A 19304-nucleotide genomic window follows, 5' to 3' on the forward strand; every position below is an offset into this window, starting at 1 on the left:
ATAGCTCTATTGTCATATCCTATAGAATCCAAAATCACTACAGATGGTGATTGCAGCCATGAAATTAAAAGATGCTTACTCCTTAGAAGGAAAGTTATGACCAACCTAGACAGCATATTAAAAAGCAGAGACATTACTTTGCCAACAAAGGTCCATCTAGTCAAGGCTTTGGTTTTTCCAGTAGTCATGTATGGATGTGAGAGTTAGACTATGAAGAAGGCTGAGTGCCGAAGAATTGATGCTTTTGAACTGTGGTGTTGGAGAAGACTCTTGAGAGTCCCTTGAACTGCAAGGAGGTCCAACCAGTCCATCCTCAAGGAGATCAGTCCTGGGTGTTCTTTGGAAGGATTGATGTTGAAGCTGAAACTCCAATACTTTGGCCACCTGATGCGAAGAGCTGACTCATTGGAATGGACCCTGCTGCTGGGAAGGATTGTAGGCAGGAGGAGAAGGTGACAACAGAGGATGAGATGGCTGGATGGCATCACCAACACAATGGATATGAGTTTGGGTGAACTCTGGGAGTTGGTGATGGACAGGAAGGCCTGATGTGCTGTGGTTCATGGGGTCTCAAAGAGTCGGACATAACTGAGTGACTGAACTGAACTGAATAGAATCTCAGAAGTCTAAAAGCTTTCCCTCATTTTGCTCTATCTCTATCCCCTTTAGTCCAACCTGGAAATGTTTGTGCTGCTGGAACCCATTTCAATTCTTGGTTTAAGCTGAGATGGCTGGTTAGTCAGTGAGTTGTACCTGTAGTCTCTTTGTGGTTTTTTTTTCCAGCTACATTTTGGTGTTCTCTTTAGAATATGATTTCTTGTATTTTGAAGTATGTATATATAGGCTGATAATTTTCCAAATATTGAGGCTCTGGTTCCTTTATGCCTAATTGTTCCTTCAATTTATCTCTCTTTTCTCACATTTTATTATAAACAAGAGAAACCGAGGCATAGCTTCAACAATTTGCTTAGAAATCTCTTCAGTTATGTGATGATCAAGATCATCATATAAAATTTCTACTTTCCACAAGACACTAAAACACAATGCAGTTAACTTCTTTGCCATTTTGTAGCAAAGATCAACTTTCCCCCAGTAATCAGTAACATGTTTTTCATTTCTATTTAAGATGTTACCAGAATCACGTTTAACATCTATATTCCTACCAACAGACCTTTGAAGACAATCTCAGTTCGGTTCAGTTCAGTCGCTCAGCCGTGTCCAACCCTTTGCGACCCCATGAACTGCAGCTCGCCAGGCTTCCCTGTCCATCACCAACTCCCAGAGCCTATTCAAACTCATGTCCATCAAGTCGGTGATGCCATCCAACCATCTCATCCTCTGTTGTCCCTTTCTCCTCCTGCCTTCAATCTTTCACAGCACCAGGGTCTTTTCTAAGGAGTCACCTCTTCACATCAGGTGGCCAAAGAATTGGAGTTTCAGCTTCAGCATCAGTCCTTCCAATGAATATTTAGGACTGGTTTCCTTTAGGATTGACTGGTTGGATCCCCTTGCAGTCCACAGAACTCTCAAGAGTCTTCTCTAACACCACAGTTCAAAAACATCAATCCTTCAGCGCTCAGCCTTCTTTATAGTCCAACTCTCACATCTGTACATGACTACTGGAAAAACCATAGCTTTGACTAGATGGACCTTTGCTGGCAAAGTAATGTCTCTGGTTTTTAATATGCCGTTTGGGTTGGTCATAACTTTCCTTCCAAGAAGTAAGTGTCTTTTAATTTCTTGGTTGCAGTCACTATCTGCAGTGATTTTGGAGCCCAAACTGTGTAGCTTAACAGAAACTTTTTTTCTCACAATTCTGGAGGGTTGAAGTTCAAGTTCAAGGTGTTGGTAGGTTTGGTTTCTTCTGAGAACTCTCCTTAATTGCAGGCTGTCCCTTTTACTGTGTTGTCATATAGCCATTTCTCTGTGCCTGTGTCTCTTTTTGTGTCCAAGTTTCCTCTTACTATAGGAATACCAGTCAGACTGGATTGGGCTTTCCTGGTGGCTCAGCAGTGTGCCTGTCCGCCATGCAGGAGACACAAAGACATGGGTTCGATTCCTGGTTGGGAAGATCCCCTGGAGGAGGGCATGGCAGTCCACTCCAGTATTCTTGCCTGGGGAATCCCATGCCAGAGGAGCCTGGTGGGCTACAGTCGATGGGGTTCCTAAGAGTTGGACACAACTGAGGCAACTGATCACGCACGCACAGACTGGATTAGGAGCCACTCATATTACTTTATTTAACTTTAATTACCTCTTTGAGAGTTTTGTGCAAATAATATCACATTCTGAGGAACAGAGAGGGCATCAACATATTTGAGAGGGACACAGTTTGGTCCTTAACGTCACTACAGATCTGGCGGGATGGCAGGCAGACAATTAAAAATTCCCCAATACTTTTACCCCAAAGCTCTTGCTCCCCTCTTCAACAAGTCTTCCCCTGGCTTTTGAAAGTTTTTAAACTAAAATCCAGAATGCTAGTCAAGTTGATTGTGAGCATTTAATTTAAAATTTTTATTTTTAGATTAGTTTTAGTTTCACAGAAAATCTAATTGGAAAGTACAGAGTTTTCTCATATATCCCCTGTTCCCACACATGACACTTTCCCCACTATCTGCATCTTTAACCAGAGTATACCTTTTTTTTTTTTTTTTACAATCAGTAAACCTATATTGACAGATCATTATTATTAAAGCCCATAGTTTATATTAGGGTTCAGCCTTGGAGTTGTATATTCTATGGGCTTTGACAAATGTATAATGACATGCATCCACCATTGTAGTATAATACAGAAAGACTTTACCACCCTAAAAATTATCTAGTTTCTGCCTATTCATCACTTCCTCCCTACTAACACCTGCCAACTACTAGTCTTTTTTTCAACTATCTCCATAGCTTTGCCTTTTCCAGAATACCATACAGTTGGAATAAAACAGTATATAGCCTTTTCGCATTGTATTTAATTCCCCGCCCCTCTCTGTGTCTTTTCATGGGTAGATAACCAATATCTTTTACTGCTGAACAATATTTCAATGTCTAGGGGCACCAAAGTTTATAAATTCACTACTGGAAGACATATTGGTTGCTCCAAATTTGGCAGTTATAAATAAAAATTCTATAAACATCCATGTGGACAAAAGTTCTGTTTATTTGGTTATATATCACAGAGTACAATATCTAGACTGTATGTTAAGAGTATGCTTAAGTTTATTTTTAAAACTGCCAAGCTGTCTTCCAAAGTGGCTGTAGCATTTTTCACTGGAATCAGTATCATTACCAGCACCACACAGCATCTCATGTGGTATTGCCCGTGTTCTGGATTTTGCTCGTTCTAGTGGATGTGCAGTGGCATCTCACTGCTGTTTTAATTTTCAGTCACCTGACGTGGGATGGCTTTTCACATGTTTATCTGCCATGTGTATGTTTCTTTGGTGAGGTCATTTTTAAAATCAGTTACTTATTGTTTTAAGAGTTTTGAGTTTTATTGTTTTGAGTTTTAAGAGCTCTTTGTATATTTTGGATGAGTTCCTTACCACAAGTGTGTTTTGGAATACTGTTTCCCACTCTGAATTGTCCTCTCCTTCTGTTGACATTGAATCTATAGATCAAGTTAGAAGAACTGACATTTTGATAATACTGAGTCTTCATATCAATGAACACAAAATATTTCTCCATTTATTTAGTTCGCCTTTGATATCTTTCATCAGTTTTATAGTTTTCTTCATATTTTGTTAGCTTTATACCTAAATATTCAATTTGGCAGAATGCTAATTTAAATAATATGTCCTTAATCTGGGCTTCCCTGGTAGCTCAGCTGGTAAAGAATCTGCCTGCCGTGCAGGAGACCTGGGTTCAAACCCTGGGTTGTAAACATTCCCTGGAGAAGGGAACAGCTATCCAATCCAGTATTCTGGACTGGAGAATTCCATGGACTATGTAGTCCATGGGATCTGAAAGAGTTGGACATGACTGCGTGACATTCACTTTCATGTTCTTAATTTCAAATCCAACATGTCTATTGCTGGTATATTGGAACGGACTCAGTTCAGTTCAGTCGCTCAGTCGTGTTCAACTCTTTGTGACCCCATGAACCACAGCATGCCAGGCCTCCCTGTCCATCACCAACTCCCGGAGTCCACCCAAACCCATGTCCATTGAGTCGGTGATGCCATCCAGCCATCTTATCCTCTGTCATCCCCTTCTCCTCCTGCCCTCAATCTTTCCCAGCATCTGGGTCTTTTCAAAAGAGTCAGCTCTTCTTATCAGGTTGCCCAGATATTGGAGTTTCAGCTTCAGCATCAGTCCTTCCAATGAACACCCAGGACTGATCTCCTTTAGGATGGACTGGTTGGATCTCCTTGCAGTCCAAGGGACTCTCAAGAGTCTTCTCCAACACCACAGTTCAAAAGCATCAATTCTTCGGTGCTCAGCTTTATTTATAGTCCAACTGTCACATCCATATGTGACCACTGGAAAAACCATAGCCTTGACTAGATGGGCCTTTGTTGGCAAAGTAATGTCTCTGTTTTTTAATATTCTGTCTAGGTTGGTCATAACTTTCAAGAAGTAAGCATCTTTTAATTCCATGGCTGCAATCACCATCTGCAGTGATTTTGGAGCCCCCGAAAATAAAGTCAGCCACTGTTTCCACTTTTTCCCCATCTCTTTGCCATGAAGTGATGGGACCAGATGCCATGATCTTAGTTTTCTGAATGCTGAGCTTTAAGCCAACTTTTTCACTCTCCTCTTTCACTTTCATTAAGAGGCTCTTTAGTTCTTCTTCGCTTTCTGCCATAAGGGTGGTGTTATCTGCATATCTGAGGTTATTGATATTTTTCCCAGTAATTTTGATTTCAGTTTGTTCTTCCTCCAGCCCAGCATTTCTCATGATGTACTCAGCATATAAGTTGCATAAGCAGGGTGACAATATAAAGCCTTGACGTACTCCTTTTCCTATTTGGAACCAGTCTGTTAATCCATGTCCAGTTCTAACTGTTGCTTCCTGATCTGCATACAGGTTTCTCAAGAGGCAGGTCAGGTGCTGTGGTATTCCCATCTCTTTCAGAATTTTCCACAGTTTACTGTGATCCACACAGTTAAAGGCTTTGGCATAGTCAATAAAGCAAAAATAGATGTTTTTCTGTAACTCTCTTGCTTTTTCGATGATCCAGCGGATGTTGGCAATTTGATCTCTGGTTCCTCTGCCTTTTCTAAAATCACCTTGAACATCTGGAAGTTCATGGTTCAAACTGGAAAGGACTGACTTTTGTATATTAATCTTGTATCCTTTAATTTCCCTATAAACCAGGAAAAGTTTTTTTTCAATTCCTTCAGATTTTCTGCAAAGACAATTATGTCACCTGTGAACAAAGACAGTTTTATTTCTTCCCTCACAATCTATATAACTATCATCTCCTTTTCTTTTTTGTTGCATTATGATGTTGAAGAGAAATGCTGAGAGGCCACATCCTGTTTGTACCTGATCTTAATGGGAAAGCTTTGAGTTTTTCATCAAGTATGATGATAGCTATGATTTTTTTTTGTATATTTTTTTATAAAGTTGAGGAAGTACCCTCTATCCCTAGTTCGTTGGGAGTATTGTTTTTTAATCCTGAATGAGCATTGAATTTTTGTCAAATGTCTTTTATGCATCTATTGATATGATCATGAGTTTTGTCATTGATTTGATTAATCTTTGAATGTTGAAGTAACCCTGCCATATATGGGATAAATACCACTTGATTGTGATGTATAATTTCTTTTATACACTTTTGAATTTAACTTGTGAATATTTTGTTGAGGATTTTTGAATATATCTTCATAAGAGACATTCATCTGTGGTTTACATTGGTTTACGTTACATTCTTTACAATGCCTTTGTCTGGCTTTGGTACTCAGGATAATGCTTTCCCCACAGATTAAATTAGGAAGTATTACTTCTGCTTCTATCTTCGAAACCAAATGGTAGAGAACCCCGTGAACTCTACCAAGCAATTGTTGTTGTTGTTTAGTCACTAAGTCATGTCTGACTTTTGCGACCCCTTGGACTTCAGCTCGCCAGGTTCCTCTGTCCATGTGATTTTTGCGACCACCTAGTCTTTAGCCCATCAGGTTCCTCTGTTCATATGATTTGCCCTGGCAAGGGTATTGGAGTGGGTTGCCATTTCCTTCTCCAGGGGATCTTCCCGTCCCCGGATCTAACCTGTGTGTCTTGCATTGGCAAGTGAATTCTTAACCGTTGAGCTACGTGGGAAACCCACCGAGCACTTAAGAAACTGTTTATTTCTCCTTCAGTTTTGGAGGATAATTTCTCAGGGTACAGAACTCTCGCTTGGGATTATTTCCCTCAGTGCTTTACATATTTCACTCTTTTCTTACTTATAAGGTTTCTGAGGAAAAGTAGGTATGATTTTTATCTTTGCTTTCCATAGGTAAGGCATTGTTTTCCTTTGGTTTCCTACAAGACTTTTTATAAATCTCTTTTTTGTACTTTGAAAATGATGTGCCTGGCTGCAGGGGTGTTGCTGCTGTTTGCTGTGTGGTGCTCTCCAGGATCCCAGACCTGTGGTTCTGTGTGTGCTGCCAGTTCGGGGATGCCCTCAGTCTTCACTGTTTCCATGTGTTTCTCTTCCTTTTCTCTGCTTCCTGCGCAGGCAGTGGTCTGCCTGCGGCTTCTCTTCTCCGATGGATCTAAGGGTAGTTGTGGATTTTTCAGTTTGTTCAGCTTTTTACTTGTTAAGAACGGTGGTTTCTATTTTTAGTTAATTAATTTATTGTAATTAGAGGATGATTACTTTACAATATTATGGTGGTTTTGCCATATATCAACATGAATCAGCCATAGGTATACATGTGTCCTCCCCAGTCCTGAACCCACCACCCACCTCCCTCCCCATCCTAACCCTGTGGGCTGCCCCAGAGCACTGGCTTTGGGTTCTGTGTTTCATGCATCAAACTTGCACCAGTCATCTGTTCTACATGTGGTAATGTACACGTTCCAATGCTGTTCTCTCAAATCATCCCACCCTTGCCTTCTCCCACTGATCCAAAAGTTTGTTCTTTGTATTTGTGTCTTCTTTGCTGTCCTGCATGTAGGATAGTCGGTATTATCTTCCTAAATTCCCTGTATATGCATTAATATACAGTATTTGTCTTTCTCTTTCTGACTCACTTCACTCTGTGTAATAGGCTCCAGGTTAATCCATCTCATTAGAACTGACTCAAATTCATCCTTTTTTATAGCTGAGTAATATTCCATTGTGTGTATGTACCTCAACTTCCTTATTCATTCATGTGCTGAAGGACATTTAGGTTGCTTTCATGTCCCAGCTGTTGTAAATGGTGCTTCAGTGAATATTGGGGTACATGTGTCTCTTTTAATTCTGGTTGCCTCAGGATGTATGCCCAGCAGTGAAACTGCTGGGTCACATGGCAGTTTTTCCTACGCAAGTTTTTGTAAGCTTATTAGTTGCTTCTTTGAAGGAATGAAGCTCTATCTTTCTCTACCTTGCAATTCTGGTGATGTTGCTCCTTTTCCTTTTAATTGATATTTGAAACCATTTACATTTGAGGAAATTATTGTTGTGTCAGTGCTTACATGTGCCACTTTATTTGTTTCTTATTTATTTTCTGCTTCTCTTTTCTAGCCTTCCTATGGATCACTTGAACATATTTTTAAATGACCAACCTGATTTTTTTTTCAGTTTTATTTATTTATTTATTTTACTTTACAATATTGTACACGTTTTGCCATACATTGACATGAATCTGCCATGGGTGTACATGGGTTCCCCATCTTGAATCCCGCTCCCACCTCCCTCCCCATCCCATCCCTCTGGGTCATCCCAGTGCACCAGCCCCGAGCACCCTGTATCATGCATCAAACCTGGACTGGCAATTCATTTCACATATGATAATTTACATGTTTCAATGCCATTCTCCCATATCATCCTGCCCTCGCCCTCTCCCACAGAGTCCAAAAGACTGTTTAGTACATCTGTGTCTCTTTTGCTGTCTCACATACAGGGTTATCGTTACCATCTTTCTAAATTCCATATATATGCATTAGTATACTGTATTGGTGTGTTTCTTTCTGGCTTACTTCACTCTGTATAATAGGCTCCAGTTTCATCCATCTCATTAGAACTGATTCCAATGCATTCTTTTTAATGGCTGAATAATATTCCATTGTGTATATGTACCACAGCTTTCTTATCCATTCGTCTGCTGATGGACATCTAGGTTGCTTGCATGTCTTGAATATTATAAATAGTGCTGCGATGAACATTGGGGTACATGTGTCTCTTTTCAATTCTGGTTTCCTCAGTGTGTATGCCCAGCAGTGGGCTTGCTGGGTCGTATGGCAGTTCTATTTCCAGTTTTTTAAGGAATCTCCACACTGTTCTCCATAGTGGCTGTACTAGTTTGCATTCCCACCAACAGTGTAAGAGGGTTCCCTGTTCTCCACACCCTCTCCAGCATTTATTGCTTGTAGACTTTTGGATAGCAGCCATTCTGACTGGCATGAAATTTATTTATGAGTGTTTTTGAGTTTTTATAATTGTTTTTTATAGTTCCCTCACCACTCCAGGCATAAGAGTATAAGTCTGTTATTATGTCCTTCACCTAATGGGAACAGATTTTTTTTTTTTTTTGGTATGTCTGTACTATCTGAAGTTCAAGTTGGAGTCTTGAAGCAGTGTCCTGCCTAGAATATATGAGAAGTATTAAAGAAACACATGACAACATTCCTCAAGTCTCAAGGCTCCTAGGCAATCTTCTTCCTTCCACATGGTAGCTGTTGGAGACCTCTTATGCTTGTTTATTATGTCATGTCTATGGAGTTTTAACTGAATGGGTGAGAATCTGAGAATAATGAAGATTCTTCCTTTTGGCCTGAACCAGAAATCTCTCTTACTACTTTATCAGCTTAAAATTTATCTCCCTTCTAATATGCCAATTTCCTGAGCTCAGAACATTACAATCACATATTGCTAAAATGATTCATTGTGATTTAACAAAAAGTTTTGAGGTTTTATGTAATATCCAACTGGACATCATTCTGACTTTTCTGATCTAACTTCCTTCACTACTGTGACTCATTGACTTTCTGACTCAAATTTATAATAAGCTCATGGGTGTTTTACAATCTTCCAACAAACTCAGACATCACCTCCAGTGATAGGTATCCATCAAAGCAGGGAACAACACAGTATGTTCCAATATCATGCTGCCGACCTCCCAGAGCTCCCAAAGTTCCCACAGACACATTCAATATGGCACATCATATTGCATAGATTGAGAAATTTGCGGTTCCAGAATTTTGTTTTGGCAAATCTAAGCATTATTTTTTGGTGATGAACAGAGAAGCGTGGCGTGCTGCAGTCCATGGGGTCGCAGAGAGTCGGACATGACTAAGTGACTGAACTGAACTGACTGAAGCATCATTTTTAAATCTTGATCTCCTTCCTCCAGCTAGACATTCTATTTATGTATTTAACTCTAAAATAGCAGCACATTTGCTTGAGGAAATTTCTCCAGCCTAGGACTGTCTTTTTACTTCAAGTCAAGGTGAACTAATGGGTCAGTTTCTCTGGCACAAAATTATCCAGCAGGACAGTACTTTCTGCCTTCAATAAATCCATTCTTCTAAAAACTTGGGAACAATTTAAAGTACTGTGGCTTTAGATAAATTCAGTATGCCAGCTGAAACAAAATTATGCTCCTAGATAACTGTGCAAGGAAGGAAACACATCAAGATTAGTGCTGATCATAGGTAAAGAGAATACATTTTCTTTTAGAGAGAAAATGTTTCTTGAGTATTGAAGAAGCTTTATTAGAATGACAATAGTTTAATAAAAAAAAATCATGCTAAATCCTTCCATCTCTTTGATGGTATATAGCTTTTCCAAAGTTGTATGCACATCATCTTCACAATTTTCCCTTTTTGGCTCATCATATAATTGGGTAGTGTGGAAATATGCAGAATTTTCACCTTAAGTAGGTCTTGAATGTTCCATTATTTCAAAATCTGTCACAGAGTACCTCTTCATATAGCTATTGAAATTTTCCCCATCATACCATTATGATTATATATAAAATGTTGATTAATATTATATTTTTCTACAGTGGCATAGTTGAGACTGAAGACAGCTCTATAATTTCTGGTTGGTGGACATGATTTTCTTGAGTTTTGACACTGATGATGCAGTCCAGGGGTGCTCAGTACAAAGATATACATACATATGTTTCTCACTGAAGTCTTCTTTGACTCCTGCTACATAAATTTGAAAGCACAGCATTTCCTGTCCCTTATCTTGACTCATTTTCCCTGAGAGCTTTTATCACAATCTGATGTGCATTTTTGGCCATCTTTATTCATTTGAACATCTTTATTCATGTTCATTTTTATTTTAAGAAGCAAAAAGAAGCTACTTTTGAGAAGACGATCTAATATGTGACTTCTATGCTTTAATCATGCTTCTTTCCACAAACACTGCATCTGCTATAAATGACAGTAAGAAGTACTCTTGTGTTGAGCACAATATAAAAATTGAGATAATGTTCAAACATACTGTCAGATTCTTCTTAACCGACTCTAACAAGTAGAAAGTTCACATTCGATATACTTGTATTTCTGAACTATTTTGCTCATGTAAACCTCATAGCCATATCATATCATATCATATCATATCATATCATATCATATCATAGCCAAATGGCTAAAGAGGCCTTTCTCTCTTTAGCAAGAAAGTCTGATTCTGAGCTTCAATTCTTCTTGTTCTTGTTGTTGTTTTTGTACAGGGTTTTGGGTGGATTTTTGTTGTTTGTTTACTTTTGGTGCACATATATTTCTTCTTTCATCCAAATTTCTTCTATTAGCAATAAGAAATACTTTTCAGAGAAACATATGATATTCAGATCATTTACAATTATGTTTGTTTAAATACTATTTTGACTCATTTTTCTCTAACTCACAATAAAGAGGAACTTCTGAAGACAATGGGCTTCCCTTGTGGCTCAGCTGGGAAAGAATCACCTGCAATGTGGGAGACCTGGGTTTGATCGCTGGGTTGGGAAGATCCCCTGGAGAAGGGAAAGACTACCCACTCCAGTATTCTGGCCTAGAGAATTTCATGGACTTTATAGTCCATGGGGTCGCAAAGAATCAGACATGACTGAGCGACTTTCACTTTCATGTTTCTGAGGACAATGTATGATTCTGAGTTCATTTTCACAAATACCACTTAGATTCATTTTGATTTCTTCTTATAGTAAGAAAGCAAATGTTAGGTTATTTTTAAAATTCAATTGGCAACATAGAGCTTATGAAAATATTTATAACTGCCAAGTATTAGAAGGAGTGGGAACAAAGGGGAGAAAGAAAAAGACAATCTTGGAGAATAGGCAAATAGCAGAAGCAGAAAATAAAAGGAGAGGGAAGAAATTCTGCAGCATCAGCATGTGTTAGATGAGGTAAGAGAGTAAAATCTTGGGAATCAACCAGTGTCATAAGTGGAAGAAGAGGGAGAAAAGGAAGGAAAATTTAATTATTTCATAAGGGATAAAATAATGAAAATTGGCAGTTATTAGAAGACTAGAGAGAGAGAGAGAATTATGGAGAATTTTGCACAGTGAGAATGCGAAAAGGGATGATAAAAGCTTATAATAGTGGCATGGAAAAGTAACAGTAGAAATGAGAAGAAGTGTGAAGGAAAATTTGGAGATGATGTTAAGAAAATGGTGGAAGACATTCTTGCAGAATTAGCTTACTACTAGAGACAGTCATGTAAAATTGGCAGGCACAAAATACAACATCAGAGCAAGACACAGATTCCCCCACAGCCAGTCCCTCCCATCAGGGCAGTTTGCACAAGCTTCTTATTCTTAACCATCAGAGGGCAGACAGAATGAAAACCACAATCACAGAAAACTAGCCAAACTTATCACATGGATCACAGCCTTGCAGAACTCAATGAACTTTGAGCCATGCTGTGCAGGGACACCCAAGATGGATGGGTCAAGCTGGAGAGCTCTGACCAAACGTGGTCCACTGGAGAAGGGATGGCAAACCACTTCAGTATTCTTTCCTTGGGAACCCCATGAACAGTATGAAAAGGCAAAAAGATATGACACTGAAAGATGAATTCTCCAGGTTGGTAGGTGACCAGTATGTTACTGGAGAAGTGTGGAGAAATAGTTCAAGAGAATGAAGAGGCTGAGCCAAAGCAAAAACAACACCCAGTCATGAATGTGACTGGTGATCAAAGTAAAGTCCAATGCAGTATAGAACAATATTGCATAGGAACCTGGAATTTTAGGTCCATGAAAGAAGGTACATTGGAAGTGGTCAAACAGGAGATGGCAAGAGTGAACATTGACATTTTAGGAATCAGTGCATTAAAATGGACTGGAATAGGCGAATTTAATTCAGATGGCTATGATATCTACTACTGTGGGCAAGAATCCCTTAAAAGAGATGGAGTAGCTCTCATAGTCAACAACAGTCTGAAATGCAGTACTTGGGTGCAATATCAAAAATGATAGAAAGATCTCTGTTCGTTTCCAAGGCAAACCATTCAGTATCACAGTAATCCAAGTCTATGCTTCACCCACTAATGCTGAAGAACCTGAACAGCTCTATGAAGACCTACAAGACCTTCTAGAACTAACAAAAACAACAAAAACAGATGTCCTTTCCATCATAGGGGACTGGAATGCAAAAGTAGGAAGTCAAAAAACAGCTGGAGTAACAGGCATGTTTGGCCTTGGAGTACAAAATGAACCAGGGCAAAGGCTAACAGAGTTTTGCTAAGGAAACACACTGGTCATAGCAAACACCCTCTTCCAACAACACAAGAGATGACTCTACACATGGACATCACCAGATGGTCAGTACCAAAATCAGATTGATTATATTCTTTGCAGGCGAAGATGCAGAAGGTCTATAGAGTCAGCAAAAACAAGACCAGGAACTGACTGTGGCTCAGATCATAAACTCCTTATTGCAAAATTCAGATTTAAGTTGAAGAAAGTAGGGAAAACCACTAAACCACTCAGGTATGACCTAAATCCAATCCCTTACAATTATACAGTGGAACTGACAAGTAGATTCGAGGAATTAGATCTGATAGACAGAGTGCCTGAAGAACTATGGGTGGAGGTTCCTAACACTGTACAGGAGGTGGTGAGTAAAACCAGCCCCAAGAAGAAGAAATGCAAAGAGGCAAAATGGTTGTCTGAGGAGGCCTTATGAATAGCTGAGAAAAGAAGAGAAGCTAAAGGCAAAGGAGCAAAGGAAAGATATATCCATCTGAGTGCAGCATTCCAAAGAACAGCAAGGAGAGATAAGAAAGCCTTCCTCAGTGATCAATGGAAAGAAATAGAGGAAAACAATAGAATAGGAAAGACTAGAGATCTCTTTAAGAAAATTAGACATACCAAGGAATAATTTCATGCAAAGATGGGCACAATAAAGGACAGAAATGGTATGGACCTAACAGAAGAAGAAAATATAAGAAGAGATCACAAGAATACACAGAAGAGCTAAGATCTTCACAAAAACGATCCTCATGACCCAGATAATCACAATGGTGTGATCACTCACCTAGAGCCAGACATCCTGGCATACGAAGTCAAGTGGGTCCTAGGAAGCATCACTACAAACGAAGCTAGTGGAGGTGATGGAATTCCAGTTGAGGTATTTCAAATCCTAAAAGATGATGCTGTTAAAGTGTTGCACTCAATATGCCAGCATATTTGGAAAATCAGCTGTGGCCACAATACTGGAAAATGTGTTTTCATTCCAGTCCTAAAGAAAAGCAATGCCAAAGAATGTTCAAACTGCCACACAATTTGCACTCATCTCACATGCTAGCAAAGTAATGCTCAAAATTCTCCAAGCTAGGCTCCAACAGTACATGAACCAAGAACTTCCAGATGTTCAAGCTGGATTTAGAAAAGGCAGAGAAACCAGAGTTCAAATTTTCATCTGTTGGATCATAGAAAAGCAAGAGAATCGCAGGATAACATCTACTTCTGCTTCATTTACTGTGCTAAAGCCTTTGACTGTGTGGATCATGGCAAACTGTGGAAAATATTTAGAGACAGAGCTACCAGACCACCTTCAGTCCAGTTCACTTCATTTGCTCAGTCGTGTCCGACTGTCAGCAACTCCATGGAGTACTGCACACCAGGCCTCCCTGTCTATCCCCAACTCCCAGAGTTTACTCAAATTCATTTCCATTGAGTAAGTGATGCCATCCAACCATCTCATCCTCTGTCGTCCCCTTCTCCTCCTGCCTTCAATCTTTCCCAGCATCAGGGTCTTTTCAAATGAGTCAGCTCTTCACACCAGGTGGCCAAAGTATTGGAGTTTCAGTGTCAGCATCAGTCCTTCCAAAGAATATTCAAGACTGATTTCCTTTAGGATTGACTGGTTGGATCTCCTTGGAGTCCAAGGGACTCTCAAGAGTGTTCTCCCCATGCCACAGTTCAAAAGCATTGATTCTTTGGCATTCAGCTTTCTTTAAGTGCAACTCACATCAGTACATGACTACTGGGAAAATCATAGTTTTGACTATGGACCTTTGTTGGCAAAGTAATGTCTCTGCTTTTTAATGTGCTGTCTAGGTTGATCATAGCTTTTCTTCCAAGGAGTAAGCATCTTTTAATTTCATGGCTGCAATCACCATCTGCAGTGATTTTGGAGCCCCCCAAAATAAAGTCTGTCACTGTTTCCATTGTTTCCCCATCTATTTGCCATGAAGTGATGGGACCAGATGCCATGATCTTTGTTTTCTGAATGCTGAGTTTGAAGCCAGTTTTTTCACTCTCCTCTTTCACTTTCATCAAGAGGCTTTTTAGTTTTTCTTTGCTTTCTGGCATAAGTGTGGTGTCATCTGCATATCTGAGGTTATTGATATTTCTCCCAGCAATCTTAATTCCAGTTTGTGCTTCCTCCAGCCCAGCATTTCTCATAATTTACTCTGCCTATAAGTTAAATAAGCAGGGTGACAATATACAGCCTTGATGTACTCCTTTTGGTATTTGGAACCAGTCTGTTGTTCCATGTCCAGTTCTTCATCCATTGGATCACCTAAAAAAACAAGAGTTTCAGAAAAACATCTACTTCTGCTTTTTTGACCAGACCACCTTACCTGCTTACTGAGAAACCTGTATGAAGGTCAACAAGCAACAGTTAGAAATGGACATGAAATAATGGGCTAGTCCCAAATTGAGAAAGGAGTACCTCAAGGCTGTATATTGTCACCCTGCTTCTTTAAAATATATGCAGAGTACATCATGCAAAATGCCATACTGGATGATTCACAAGCTGGAATCAAGATTGCAGGGGGAAATATCAGTGCAGATGACACCACCCTTATGGCAGAAAGTGAAGAGGAACTAAAGAGCCTCTTAATGAAAATGAAAGAGGAGAGTGAGAAAGCTGGCTTAAAACTCAGCATTCAAAAAGTGAGGGTCATGGTATCCAGTCCCATCACTTCATAGCACATAGAGGCGGAAACAAAAGCAACAGTGACAGACTTTATTTTCTTGGGCTCCAAAATCGCTGCAGATGGTGACTGCTACCATGAAATTAAAACACACATGCTCCTTGGAATAAAAGCTGTTACAAACGTAGACAGCATATTAAAAAGCAAAGACTAGTTTACTGACAAAGGTCCGTATAGTCAAATGTATGGTTTTTCCAGGAGTCATGTGTGGATGTGAGAGTTGAACCATAAATAAAGCTGAGTGCTGAAGAATTGATGCTTTTGAACTGTGGTGTTGGAGAAGACTCTTGAGAGTCCCTTGGACAGTGAGGAGATCCAACCAGTCTATCCTAAAGAAAGTTAGTCCTGAATATTCATTGGAAGGACTGATACTGCAGCTGAAGCTCCAATAGTTTGGCCACTGGATGAGAAGAGCTGACTCATTTGAAAAGACCCTGATGCTGGGAAACATGAGGGCAGGGGGAGAAGGGGACGACAGGATGAGATGGCTGGATGGCATCATTGACTCAATGGACATGAGTTTTAGCAAGCTCCGGGATTCGGTGAAGTCCAGGGAAGCCTGGCATGTATGCTGCAATCCATGGGGTCTCATTACATGACTGAGTGGCTGGCCTTAACTAAAACAGGGAAGTGAAGTAGAGGGAAAGAAGGTAGTGAAAATTCTGGAGAATCACAGGTGTAAGAGGGGGAAAGAAGTGGAGAATGTAAGAGAAAATGCTGATGCACTGACAGCTGTCAGAATGGGGAACTGGGATGCAAAGGAAGAGAATAGCCAAGGTGCAGATGTCCAAATTCAGGCACAGTGTCTAGGTCTCAGGGCAGGACCAGGGCCAAGGTAAGAGCCATGATGCAAATATAACGACAAGGCCGAGCTCTGAGATCCAGTTCCAATGTCACTACCTAGGTTTGAGGTCCAAGAACAATGTCCAAGGTTAAGGTCTAGTTCAAGTTCTGTTCTTGTATCTATTCTCCTTTATCCAATTAATCATTAGGATGAATTCATTCATGTATGCTGAATTGCTGGTTGCCTCCTAAAGCTTTACTTACATACTGCCAATGTGCACATTCTTCTTTTTTTTTTTAGGGCAAAGCAACACTATAACTCCAGAGTACAGTCAATAAGACACTTATGTGAAGGAACTGAACAGAAAACTCTCTGGTGATACAGTGTCATCTAAGGGTAAACAAGATACCAGTAGAGCAACTGGACTTGGTGTCCTCCAAAAAATCCCCCCTAACTATCATTTCCCAAAATGAAGCAAGCACTAAATAATGTAACGCTGCTGGCAAAAGTAGTAGTATTAGTAGAAGGAGGAGGAGGAGAAGGGAAGAAAAATGGCTCCTCTTTGCTGCTAATCAAGGGTGAACTTGCATGCTTCCCCATTCACTGAGGCAGAAGGTAAATTCAAGAAAATAGTTTCTCTTATAAAAAAATGAAAAATCTTAAACGGATGGCCATGCAACAGAGGTGGAAGAATTCGTTTTCATCTTACATTTTCATAGAATTAGATTTATCTTTCCCTCAACTATTCTGAATGAATGGAGATCGTTCAGTTGTGATACCATCTAACACTTATAGCATGCTCTTCAGTACACAGAGCACATTTCTATCCTAGTGACACTACTCTTGACACGACTGAGCGACTGACCGAAATGAACTGACACGACTTTGGCCCTCAGGTTCATCATCTCCCCCTGGGATTATTACATAAGCATTTTCTTTGGTCTCTTGTGTCTAGTCCCATGGAGATTAACTGACAGGATCTGATAGAGTCTCTGGACACTCAGAAAACGGTGCTTAGGCACATTGACAGGAACCTTTTAGAATTTCAATATTTTCCCCTCCTTCATCTGCATCCCTGATTCCATCCTTGCATTCCTGCTGCAGTCTTACATGTTCTTGCCAGGGTGACCAATGAAACCCTGTTTTTTGGTGTTTTTTTTTTTTTTTTTGCTTTATAATGTTGTATTACTTTTTTTCTGTACAGCAGAGTAAAATAGCTATATGTATACATATATCTCTTTTCTGGATTTCCTTCCAAAAAAGTTACCACAGAGCATTGTGTACAGTCCGTTGTGCTATAGAGTAGGTCCTCATTAGTTATCTATTTTATACATAGTGTGTATATATATATGTATATATGTCAATTGTGCTGTGATTTTTAATTACTTCCAAGTAAAACTGAATCCTGCAGAATATATGAACTCTCATATGTGTCTGCCTACCTCTCATATATCATACCTCCTGACATACACTGTCCTTTCCAGGCCCTTTCACCAACTGCCCTTCCAAGATTATCTATGAGGATCTTTGCCTAGAGTGGAAGTGAAGTGAAAGTCACTCAGCTGTGTGCACCTCTTTGCAACCCCATGGAATATACTGTCCATGGAATTCTCCAGGGGCAGAATACTGGAGTGGGTAGCCTTTCCCTTCTCCAGGGGACCTTCCCAACCCAGGGATTGAACCCAGGTCTCCTGCATTGCAGGCGGATTCACCAGCTGAGTCACCAGGGAAGCCCTTGCCTAGAGTAACTTTTCTCCAACTCCTCCCTACTCTCAAAACTAGGGCAGACATTGCTTTCCCTGGACATCCACTACCGGAGGCAGATTTGAACACCCCTTTTAAGTTTTCATTGCCTCATATAAGCACACTTGATGGGTCACTTTGCCACATTCAGGTGTGTAATTATAAACTGGCACATTTGTCCTCAGCTTCACTTTAGGCTCCTTGAAAGCAAATACAATATTTATGTCTCCAGCATGTAGTACAATGTGGCCATAGTAAGAGATTAATGAATATTTTCTAAAAATTTATTTGCTGAATAAAATGGATATCATGGATGATATATGTTAGGCTCTGAAAAGTTAAAGTAACTTTATAGAAGTCATGCCAATCTGAAGGGTTGATCTGGAATTAAAACAGCCCATGCCCATATGACGTTCATGTGCTATTATCTTGCAAATGTTCTTCAGAGCCATACTGAAGATATACTCTTCAGGGTTAGGGCCTCTGGTTACACTGGCTCGAGGGGGAGCTGAGAAAAGGGATATCATTTCCAAGGAGAGCTGCCAGTTCTCTTCCCCTGATTTCATACTTCCCACTGGCAAGAGAGATGCCACTGAAGGCCCTCGCAGGGGGACTGACAATGTTCTCACTTTCGGATATGGACCTTACCCCTCTCCCAGGTTCTCTAAGAATGGAATTCAGAGGAGAGGGAGATCAAGCTGAGTTCTGTAAATACTGAGGGATGTTAATCCCACTCACCTGCAAGCAAAAGATTAAGCATCTACTGCAAGAATTCTGATTGAGCAGACCTATTTATTTGCCTATTTATAGGAAAAACAAACTCTCAGTTAAGAGGCAGACCTCATTGTGTTAAGGACATAAACATAAAATTGCTAGGTGGAGTCAGTATTCAGACAGCTTCCCTAATGGGAATGCAGACAATCTTTAATGGTGGCTTAATCAAAATCACTTATAACTGACTATAGCATAAACTTCTGGTACTTTTGGCTCATGAGATTATCTTGTCCTAGTACACCTTCAAGGACTGGTACTGGGGCATAATTCCTGTGTCAGGAATAAACACCTAGAAAGAATTCACTCTTGATGCCATGTGGCAGCATGTCTACAGCTTCTGAATAAAATGAGCATTATGAAGGGAAGACTGCCTCCTATGCTATGTTCTGAGCCTCTTCATGATCCCCAAACAAACTTCCTCTGTTGGATACAGGCGTGTACCAGGAGAAAAGAAAATAACTCACTTTCGTAGCCTTACCCAGAGGAAG

The 19304-nt window shown here is 40.0% G+C and overlaps 1 protein-coding gene across 43 annotated transcripts in view; it reads left to right on the top strand.

The window, feature by feature from the left end:
* Window positions 1–19304, top strand: part of LOC110123122 (uncharacterized) — a 265818-nt gene that overhangs the window by 190695 nt on the left and 55819 nt on the right. Inside the window, exon 21 of one of the 43 annotated variants that reach the window (XR_011491865.1) lies at window positions 16600–16614. The exons of the other annotated variants lie outside the window; for them this stretch is intronic. The gene's annotated coding sequence lies outside the window, so the exon portion shown is untranslated. Of the gene's footprint in view, window positions 1–16599; window positions 16615–19304 lie in introns of those variants that run through there. 43 annotated transcript variants of the gene reach the window in all.

Source organism: Odocoileus virginianus, chromosome 16 (assembly GCF_023699985.2).
Source record: "Odocoileus virginianus isolate 20LAN1187 ecotype Illinois chromosome 16, Ovbor_1.2, whole genome shotgun sequence".
Lineage (NCBI taxonomy): Eukaryota > Metazoa > Chordata > Mammalia > Artiodactyla > Cervidae > Odocoileus > Odocoileus virginianus.